Here is a 9,904-nt window from a genome sequence, read left to right on the forward strand (position 1 = left end):
AAAAAAAACCGATAATTACATAATAATATAAATACATACATAAACAAAAGTTGGCACATAATGAAAATTCATAATGTTATTCCATTCATAACAATACATAAATAAAAATTCATAACAATAGAAATTCTCCCACTACATAATATCGCATAATACATACATAATGTTGTTCACAAATCTAAATAACGTAAATCAAAACCAAAAGTTTTCATCTTGATTCTTCTGTGGGTTACAAAAACAAAAGTTGGTCAAAATCTTTATACGCCCGCATTCCACAAGAAGCAAACTGCTACTCAGGAAATATCTGAAAATAACAAAATAAAAATAATTAATGACAATATAATGGTGTTAATATTTTAATTACAGAAAAATATAAAAAATTAACTATTTTTAGTTTGTTGTAGTTAGTTAAGTGAAGGTTTCTATTTATAGGCACAATGAAATATAGTTTTCTTCATTCTAATCAATAGCAGTATAGAATATGTTACTATGAATGGTTTTTAGCTGAAAGTGGAATGCTAAATCATTTCAAGCCAACCCCACAACCACCACCACTAACCCATATCGACAACATCAAATCAAAAAGCTAGGTAGTGAAAAAAATGATCAAAAGCCCAGATTGATCTCAGATTGTTGGTGCATCTTTCAGCTCCATAAAATGAGGATCTCTATAAGGGCTCCCTTTTCTAATTCAACGCTGCATTACTGATTAATACACAATGGTTGTCGAACAAGCACAAATAATTTAACAGGATAGGTTAGGCACGGTAATCTCTGGAAGCTTCAAGTAATACACGTTGACACACGGTTTAAAATTTTAACTCATATCCTAACAAAATAGTATGAGAAGTTGACTGCAAGCTACTCCCATAGTTCTGAGAACTCGTATACAAAACATTATAGCCGCCTTCAATAGCATTAACACATGAAATGTTGGAATATATTAAAATGAATACTAGGGCGAATCATGAACGAAAAAGAAAATATATACTTATCTATTTACAAACTAAAAGAAACGTAGGGGTGTCCGCGGTTCGGTTTGGACGGTTTGCGGTTCGATTTGGACCCGCCCGCATCTATGCAGTTTGGGGAAAAATCGACCCGCAACCGCCCGCAATGCGGTTTGCGGTTTGTGCGGATAGGGTTCGCGGTTTTGCGGGCGGTTGCGGACGGTTTGCGGTTTGAACTTTTTTTTCAAAAAATTATTTTTAAACTTTTTTTTTCTCCCATTTTGTCAATCTCTATTTTGGACCTTTTTCTCATATTTTCTAAAATGCTCCAACATTAATAATTAATGAACTAAAACTTATAAAAAAAACTTATAAAATAAAAAACACAACAAATTCAATTCATAACCTAAACAAATCATTCAAAATCTGCATTCTATCATATTAACTTGCATTCATCCTATCCTACATTCATCATTCATAATCCAAATAAGAAAATCCTACATTAAAAATTCAACATTCATCATTCCTAACCTCCAAAAAAAAAAAAAAAAAAAAAAAAAAGAGTAATTCTTCATTAACTTACATTCATCCAAAATGCAAAAAAAAATAAAAATTCATTAAGTTACATTCATCCAAAACCAAACGCAATTAAAAAAAAAAAGTTGTTGTCAAACATAAACTTCATTCAATACAAACCCATGAAATAAAATTAAAATACTTCTAAGATATCAAACTTCATCTTCATGAATCACATCCAATTCAACTTTCGCAAATTCCAATTCCAATTCTAATTCCATGCATTTGGTTGATGAACCCTACACAAACAAATTAAAAAAATATAAACTTTAATCTTCAATTATAGATAGTAAGAAATGAAAAAATAAACAAATGTCTATATATTGCATCTCAATAAAGTAAGAAAATGTGTTGATATGAAAAAATTACCAATGACCAAATGGATATTAGACATCAATTATAGCATCAACATTATAGGTTGAAGTTGAAGATGAGCTTGACTCCAAAGTACCTAATTAGAAGTCAAGAAGAGAAGATTATTAAAACTTACATTAGAAAATGAATAATAATACAAATTAAAATAAAGATAAATAAATTCTCATTTACCCGAGTCATATTGCTCAAATTCTTCCACATCATCCATCGCCTTTCGAAGAGAAATTGGAAGGTTGCTTCGAAGCCAATTTTGAGTACATACAAGAGCTTCAACCATAGAAGGCGAGAGTGAACTACGAAATGGGTCAAGAATACGCCCTCCCGTACTAAAAGCCGACTCCGATGCAACGGTAGAAATAGGCATGGCCAACACATCCCTAGCAAGTTGTGATAACACCCTATATTTGGTTGCATTCAACTTCCAATAATCCAAAATCTCAAATGTTTGATTCTTTGCAAAATGTTCAACCTCGGATAAATATTGTTCCAATTCCGACTTAGATCCACTAGTGCATCGCCCCTCTAAATAAGAATTAAATTGGGAGTCAACTAAAGAATAGGGATCATCATCATCATCATCTTCCACCATATTCACAACTTCACTCACACTTGGAAGTTTCTCATTTGAAGGATAGAGTGTGACATAATGGCTATACAAACGACTCAAGCAACTCTTAACCTTGTCTACTATCTCTTCCACCTTCCTATTATCTCCAAGAAATAAATTGGAAAAACAAAACTCCAAGTATGTCATTTTTTTGGTAGGATCAAGAACCACTGCAACATACAACAACAAATTGATTTTGCTTCCATCCCCCCAATACTTGCTAAACTTTAGCTTCATAGTCTTTGCCATTGTGCTCAAAGTATCATCCTCCTCCAAAATTAATTGGTTAATTTTGCTTTCAATGACAAACATCTCTTTGTAAAAAGCATTGGAAGTAACAAAGAGAGACCCCGAAAATTTCTTGGTTGTAACATAAAATAATTTTAGAAACCTCAAAAAAATTCTACACTTTTTCCAATCCAACTCATTCGGACTTCTTCTTATGCCACCATCAACATCATTGAAATAAGGTTCAAAGTTGGAATCCACAAACTTCAATCGATTAAAAGCCTTCTCATACTTTTCGGCGGCCTCTAACATCAAATAGGTAGAGTTCCACCTAGTTGGTACATCTAGGCATACAAGAGCTTTTGAATCAAGTTTGAGTGTGGCCGCACACTTCTTAAAAACATCATGCCTATGAGGAGAAGACCTCACATATCTCACCGCAAGTCTAATGTTGGCAATAGAATCATCCATTTCTTTCAATCCATCACTCACAACGAGATTAAGAATATGTGCACAACAACGCATATGAATAAACTCATGTTGCAAAATAGTCCCCTTCCAATCTTTGGTTATCGTTTTCAAATATTGAATGGTAAGATTATTTGAACTAGCATTATCAACTGTTAAGGTGAATATGCTATCAATGTTCCACTCAATCAAACACGACTCAATTTTTCGACCCAATGTTTCTCCTTTGTGATCCTCAACTTGTTGAAAATTTATGATTCTTTTTTGAAGTTTCCAGTTATCATCAATGAAATGAGCAGTCAAACACATGTAACACAAATTCTGAATAGATGTCCAAGTGTCCGTAGTAAAGCAAATTCTACGACCCTTCATGGCCTTCTTTAACTTATCCCTTTCATTCTTGAATATATTGAGCACTTCTCTAGATATGGTTTGACGAGAGGGAATTGGTGTGAATTTGGGTTGCATGACATTACAAAATCTTCTAAACCCAACACCCTCCACAAATCTAAATGGCAACTCATCAATGACCACCATCTCCGCAAGAGCCCTTTTACAAGTATCAAAATTAAAAATTGTTGCTACAACCTCAACACCCTCTTCATTTTGCTTCGGTTTAAGATTTAGTGTTTGTTGACCATCTGTATCCCTATTTGGATATTCTTTACAATTGGGTGTATGACTCCTCAAATTACTAGTCCCATGAGTTCTAGAGTCAGCCATATACTCTTTCTTACAATATTTACATACGGCTCTACGCTTCCCATCGGTCCCTACAACTTTGTCAAAATGATCCCAAACTGTGGATGGTGCTCTCCCCCCTCCACTACTCTCACTCTTTCTCTTTGGGGGTCTAGGAGGCTTAGGTTCAAGTTCAGGTTCGGGTTCGACTAAGAGAGGATTCATTTGAGAATTAGTGGATTCCGGAGGTACAAGATTGATTGCGGGAGATTGCATACTATCCTCCATTTAAACTGGATTACAAAAATACAATCACAGAATCAATTTTACAGACATTAAATAAACAAATAGAACAAACAGATTGGAAGTGTTTATTTAATTCACATGACAAATAGTACAAACTCCAAATTGTATATTCATTTGAGAATCTAGTCTCAATGTGATGGATACTAATTGATTTAACTTCCATGTTTGTATACTAATTGATTTCTTATGAATTTTATGTGAATTTTTTAGTGATTTTTAAAATCGTCCAACTTTTCTATATAATTTTCAAAGAGTTTTTCAATGATACAAAATTCATCAAAATTTGATTTAAAATGAAGATTTTGGCAACCGTTTTTCAATCGCTCGTCGATTTATCCCCTCATGGTTCAATATAGCCAAAAAAATCTCCCATGTAATTTTGGATTAAAGTGTTATTGTTTGTTTTTCCATCTAAACTAATGGAAGTTGTATCACACACACACACACCTTATTTTAGAGTAAGCTAGATTTTTTTTTTTTAAATAAAGTGAAATTAACACAACAAAAATATAATTATATTCTCATCTTCTCCAAACCTAAAATTAAATTAAGATATTAATTAAAATAAAATTATAATTAAGGATTGATCTAAAATATAAAATATAATTAAAAATTGATCTAAAATATAATTAAATTAAAATTAGATTAAGTTGTTAGGAATTGCAATAAATAATTAAGGATCTACAATTAATTCTGATTTAATTGAAACAATGTTAGGAATTATAAATTATGTGTATGAAAGAGATGGAAGAAAATAACAGAAAATGCCTGAGAATATTACAGTAATTTCGCATATTTATCAAAAAAAATATTTATCATGACAGATCATTATTTATCAAAAAAAAAAATAATGATGAAAAAAATATTTATCAAAAAAAATATTTACAGAAAATAACCCTTCATGACAGATCATTATTTATCAAAAAAAAAAATCAACACAGATCAGATGGATACAAACAAATCAAATCTAAATCGATCAGATCAGATTGTCTACTGTTCAACACAGATCAAAAAAATCAACACAGATCATCCAACACAGACAGATCGATTTAGAGTTGGACACAGATCATCCAACTATCCAACTCTGAAGCAGATAAATAATGATCATCCAACTATCCAAAAAAAAAAAAAAAATCAACACAGATCATCCAACTATCCAACACAGACAGATCAAAAAAATCAACACAGATCATCCAACTATCCAACTCTGAATATCAACACAGACAGATCATTATTTATCAAAAAAAAAAAAATATCAACACAGATCAGATGGAATGGAATCGTTGTTTCGCTGAGAGAGAGAGAGAGAGAGAGAGACGGAGACAGAGACTTACCTGAGAGTTGCCGAAGGTCGATCGGTGCTTCGCTGAGAGAGAGAGATGGAATCGGTCGCTTCGCTGAGAGAGAGAGAGATGGAAGAACAAGAGTGAGATGAGAAGAGAACTGTGAGAATGAAGATGTTTTTGAGAGATGCTTACCTGAGATGATAAGAGTGGTCAGTGGTTGCTTTGCTGAGAGAGATAGATGCCTGAGATGATGAGTGTGATCGCCGATCGGTGGTCGCTTCTCGCAAACACAGAGATGGAAGAGAAGAACAACGGTGGTGAGGTGAGAGAGTGAAATGAAATGAAATGAGAGATATGTTTTGAGAGATTAGGTTAGGGTTTGTTTAAACGGTCCAGATTTGTTTGGGCCAAAAAAAATTTAGATGAACGGCTCAGTTTTTTCTTAAAAAAAAAAAAAAAAAAAAAATTATATAATGCGGGCGGGTTGTGTCGGGTACGGGTAAAACCCGCAACCCGTCCGCAACCCGAAATTCTCTCATTTTCCAAACCGCACCCTACCCTAATGTATTTGCGAAACCGCCCATAAACGTGCGGTTCGGATCGGTTCGGGCGGGTTGTGCGGGTCGGATAACCCGCTGCCCACCCCTAAAGAAACGGGTCCTTGCTATATACTTGACAGAACGCTAAATACAAAAGGTCCAATGATAATAATATAGTACAAGCAAAGTGAGAAGATAATAATAAAATCATGTACAATAATAATTTTACCAAGGGTTTGCCCGTATGGAGCTATGCAGCAAGCTTGAAACATTCCTACACAACATACTGAACCGCTAAATGTTTAATAAAGTCTGTTGGTCATTGAAATCACCTTATTGTTTTCTTTTCTTTTATTTTTTCCATTTTAGTCAGTGTAATGGAATCGACTATATTTTTCTTCAATGCTAATTGGGGAATAAGATCATACCTGAAACAGAGATATAATAGTAGTCTATAATCTGTTCAACAAAAATTAAAACCAAAAACAAAAAACAAAACAAATATGCCATAATTTATATGAAACAAGAATAGGGTAAGAAATCAAGATGAGCATTGTCAGTTTTATATTTCTGAAGCTCCTCTTGGGCACATATTAGCCTGCATAAAAAATTAAAAGAAAATTTTAAAAGAAAAACAATGTTCAAAAGCTATGAGATTTTTTTATAACATTGTGATGTATAATGTCGTGTGTTTATGATTATAAAAACCTCCATTGCAAATCAGTTATTTCCTGAAGTAGTTCCTTCTCCCTATCGTGAGCCGCCTCTAGCTGCAACCAAACAACAAACGTACACAAAACAAACTACCTTATGTATTTCAAATAAAAAAAACAATGGAAGAAGATAAGTTGAAATAGAAGATATATAAATATATATATATATATATATATATATATATATATATATATATATATATATTATAGTAAGATCCTTGTAGCTAAAAAGAAAATTCTTAGCATAATTTCAAATAACTAGTTTTATATAATTATTTCAAAACCATCGTGATAAAGCTAACTCAATCTTGAAATTCACAAATAAACTATCATATCTAAATTCGAGTTATTGTCCTTCGATGATTAAGGTCAAATCCCATGATTTGAAATCCACATCTATCCAAATGGAACCTAGGGGTTGTCAAATTTTAGCTATAGCTAAACCTCACACCAAATTTGCACAAAGTTTAGCAATGATAGCATAAGGTTTAAATAGCCATTGGAGAGCTCAAATTTGAGTTCCATGCTATTTTTTGAGAACAAGCCTTTCGTCATACCATTGGAGAAGCTCAAACTAAACAAAATAGTGATGTTTTGACAAATATCTATTCATGTTATTCTCATTTCCCAGCTAAAAAAAAGGGTGGAAAATCAGCTTCCCTTTCCTTTTCTTTTACCCCACAAATCAAAGATCCAAACACAACCGAAATGTTCAATTATGGGAGTTTCCTAAAGCCAATGACCACAAGTGACCCAAAATACTCATTAGATGAAGCAACAAGCTCAACTTCAAGAATAACATGATCAACCTTGTTCATGAATACCATATCTCTATACCAATGTTACCTGCTACACAAATCATTCATTCATGATAAATACGAAAATGACCATGGTATTCCACATGCACTAAAATTTAAGTATATCTACGCATGAGAGCAATTTTTTCTTTACAGTTAGGCATCCAACAAAATGTACTCTTTTATCATTCAAATTAATTAGGCAAAAACATAATTCTAGTACGATTACAGTCCATTTTCTTAAATTTATCCCATTAAAACTCCACTCTCAGGATTTTAATTTATTACATTTGATTTATTTTAGGGGGGGCAGGGGTTCAAACTTGGCCACTTAGTGCAAATAATGCAAAAGGTTAGGTTTATAGGCTCAAACTCTGTTTTATTTTTTTGGCAAAACTTTTGGGCATAAAGTTGTAGCCTTTGGATTCCAAACCCACATTTATCCTTCTTGTCAACCCAAGCTTTCACCACATTGAGCAATGTCCTATTATAGTATGGGTTTGACAGTTTACTATGACACCATTTGTGCTTCTTTTTAATTTTAATTTATTTATCTCTTGAACCCATGTAACATTCTTGGAAAACTTGATTGCAGTGCTATATTTTAGTGGCCATTTGAATTTAGTTTTTTTAACCACATGACGTGACTTAGTTTACAAATATTTAAGAGATGTATTGAATTACAATCTAATTCATGTAACATGTAATGATAAATGCCTATAAATTAGAAATGAAAAAAAAAATTTATAGCATTGACACAAGTCCATATATTATTGAGCCTCTTATATAATTAATATTCTATAACGTAACAATCTCTATTAGTCAAGAGTCTTTTAAGAAGCTAACTTCATTCCTTGGTGCATAATTAATAATTTTGTTAGATAATAATTAATATGGTTTTGAAATATCCTCTTATATTATTAATTAGTACAATACAAATGAATAGACATATGTATTCTATAGAAATTTCTTTCCTTGTCCTTTTTATGTCATGGTTTGCATGTTTGAAATTTATATTTCATTGTTACCCATTTTTAAGAAAGGATTCTAGCTTGCAATGCCTATGGGAAATAAACTGAGCCATTCCACTATCATGGTGGTAGAAAGCTCCATCATACAATGCTCAACATTAAGTTTGAAGGTAGAAACTTATACACTAAATCATCAGAAGCAAATCGCAGAACTTACAGGTATGTAGAAAGGTAAGATCTTCATAAAAATGTAAATTCCCAAAGAAATTTAAGAGTGCATGTAGTGTACAGTGCTCCCGAACAATATGATAAAAAAGACAGCACCCACTACCCAAAAACAGAACACGTCCAGAAGCTTATCTATGCTAAATATCGTACCTCTCTCCTTTACTAGGAAGAAAACAAGCATCTAGAAAAATGAAACTGCCAGATGCACCTCCCCTCTGATGAGCTTGCATGGCCATGCCCTCAAAGATTCTTCCACTGACGTCCAAATAACATTATCTAGAAAATTAAAATCTCAGTAAACCCTAAACCCCCATATATATATATTTCATAGATAGACGAAAATGTAAATTCATACCTCAACCATCTCCGCATTTCCAGCTCGTTCGAACAACCCAGCAAGGAGAGAGAAGAAATGAGGAACTTCGAAGGGTCTGCCGCTCGCCGGAGAGAGAGAGGGAGAGACGTAAGAAGAGATAAGGGATTTTTGAGATTGGGGATTTTGGTTCAAGAGATTAGGGATTTTGGGTTTGGAATGGGGGAAACCCGAGCGTGAATGGAGAAAAGGAGGGGGAGGGAGGAGAGGGGGAAGAGATTAGGGATTTTTGAGATTGGGGATTTTGGGTTTGGGGTGGGGGGAACCCGAGCGGGAATGGAAAAGGGGTGGAGGGAGAGCGGGAATGGAATTTTTTTTTTTTCATTACAAATGAATATTTAAATAATAAACTGGCTCTTTTTTTTTCACAACAGAGGATGCCGTCGTAAAAAAAAAAAAATTTTATTAAAATAATTTTTTTTTTATAGTTAACGATTTTTTTTTTTTCATTTAGTAAGGTTGAAAATTTATTTGTTTCATATTTATTTTAATGAATAAATTTTTTTTTTATTTGGTAGAAGTAGGGATAATATTTTCTATTAAAATAAAGTTAATTTTTTGTGGTTAATGAAAAATATTTTTTTGCGATCCTTTTTTTTTTTGGTTACTAAAAATCAATAACTAATTTTTTGTGGTAGAGGATAGGGAGTAACAGTAGTGGTGAAGGTGGTGGATAAGAGGTGATAGTTGTGGTGGTAGTGATGGCGAAGGAGATTAGTGGTGAAGTTATGGTAGTAATAGAGGAGATAGAGTAGCGGTGGTGGAGGAGAGGTAATGGTAGTAGTAGCGGTGGTAGTGGAGTGGTAGCG

At 33.1% G+C, this 9,904-nt stretch overlaps 1 long non-coding RNA gene across 2 annotated transcripts; it reads right to left on the reverse strand.

Annotated features, from left to right (window-relative positions):
- Positions 1-58: 58 nt before the first annotated feature.
- Positions 59-9,401, reverse strand: LOC114297860 (uncharacterized). Of its 2 annotated transcripts, none has more exons than XR_014363301.1 (5): positions 9,078-9,401; positions 8,873-8,998; positions 6,722-6,783; positions 6,346-6,611; positions 59-301 (listed from the first exon to the last, which is right to left on the reverse strand). It is a non-coding gene; the product is annotated as an uncharacterized LOC114297860 (long non-coding RNA). The 2 variants fall into 2 exon arrangements; XR_003641656.2 differs by having other exon boundaries at positions 6,243-6,611.
- Between the last annotated feature and the right edge of the window lie 503 nt (positions 9,402-9,904).

Source organism: Camellia sinensis, chromosome 3, assembly GCF_055761805.1.
Source record: "Camellia sinensis isolate YWXY chromosome 3, ASM5576180v1, whole genome shotgun sequence".
NCBI classification, from domain to species: domain Eukaryota; kingdom Viridiplantae; phylum Streptophyta; class Magnoliopsida; order Ericales; family Theaceae; genus Camellia; species Camellia sinensis.